General features: G+C 55.6%; 1 pseudogene; it reads left to right on the forward strand.

The window, feature by feature from the left end:
* The first annotated feature begins 360 nt into the window (after positions 1-360).
* Positions 361-1,122, forward strand: LOC130191437 (inhibin beta A chain-like; annotated as a pseudogene).
* Positions 1,123-1,360: the final 238 nt, after the last annotated feature.

A 1,360-nucleotide genomic window follows, 5' to 3' on the forward strand; every position in this document is an offset into this window, starting at 1 on the left:
ATCCCGAGTAGATTTTGCCCTCCTGCTCATCGTGCTAGTCATCCCTTTGTCCCCTGGAGACAGAAGGGCTTCAGACGGGGTCTCCGTCCTTTTGGATGTCAATCGTTCACTTCAGAAAAATACAAAGTACAAAAACACCCGATGTTGTCCTGATGTCTCGAGGTCTTGTTTCGTGTGTATTTCCACATGAAAGAGACTCCGGGTTCATCCGTAGGCAACGACCAGAAAACGGAGCTCCTTGTTGGCATTGGGTTCTGTGTTCCCCATAGAGACCGGTAGAACCCCGGAGACCTTCTGTTCCACGAGTCGTCGATCTCCGTTTTCATTCTGATGGATGTGTTCACTCTGTTTCTGCGGCAGGAGACGCTCTGGACACGGTGACCTTTGACATTGCCAAGGAGGGCGGCGCCCCGTCGGTGGTGGAGCGGGCCGACGTCTGGATCTTCCTGAAGATGTCAACGGCCCGGCGGCGAAGGCAAGGTAGCTACTGCGGCTACTGCGGCTTCGCCGGAGGATGTGATAAGGAAGGACGGAGTGCGTTCAGAAGATGGTGGATGCCGGCGCGGCTTTGCGCCTGGCGCTCTCCCGCCGCAGCGTTCAGACGCTGCTGGACGGCGGCGGCTCGCTCCGCCTGCAGCTCTCCTGCCCTCTGTGCCTCCAGGCGGGCCTGCGCCCGGTCTGCGCTGGCCGGAGGACCCAGTCCACCGGCAGGTTCCTCCTGACCACCCTGCGAACCCGAGGAAAAGTGGCTGTGGCCGAGTCAAGCGGTCGTCTGGAGTCGACAGGAGAAACACTGGCGTGTGCACATGTAGTTTCGTGAATTTCAAGGAATATTATGGCTGAGCGACTGGATTATCGCTCCATCTGGTTACCATGCCAACTACTGCGAGGGCGACTGTCTCAACCACGTGGCGGGCTTCGGCGGCTCCTCTCTGTCCTTCCATTCCACGGTCATCAACCACTACCGCATGAGGGGCTACAGCCCGTTCCAGAACATGAAGTCGTGCTGCGTGCCCACGCGGCTGCGGGCCATGTCCATGCTGTACTACAACGAGGAGCAGAAGGTCATCAAGAAGGACATCCAGGACATGATCGTGGACGCGTGCGGCTGCTCCTAGACCAGCTGCTTCACGCTCCCCGTGAAGATCAAGTATTGATGGTTAGAACCGTTGTTCTTCTTATCGGGAGAGACTCCACATTGGAACGAGCCGATGGAACAACGTCAAACCTAAAACCTACCTGGGGAAATTCTGAGGCGCAACCAACTGCTGGGCAGACGTTATTATTCTGATTATTATACTATTGATATACAAGTTGAATATTGATGGTTCCTCACATTCCTGCTAAATATTTAGATTCA

This window comes from Pseudoliparis swirei, unplaced genomic scaffold (genome assembly GCF_029220125.1).
Source record: "Pseudoliparis swirei isolate HS2019 ecotype Mariana Trench unplaced genomic scaffold, NWPU_hadal_v1 hadal_71, whole genome shotgun sequence".
Lineage (NCBI taxonomy): Eukaryota > Metazoa > Chordata > Actinopteri > Perciformes > Liparidae > Pseudoliparis > Pseudoliparis swirei.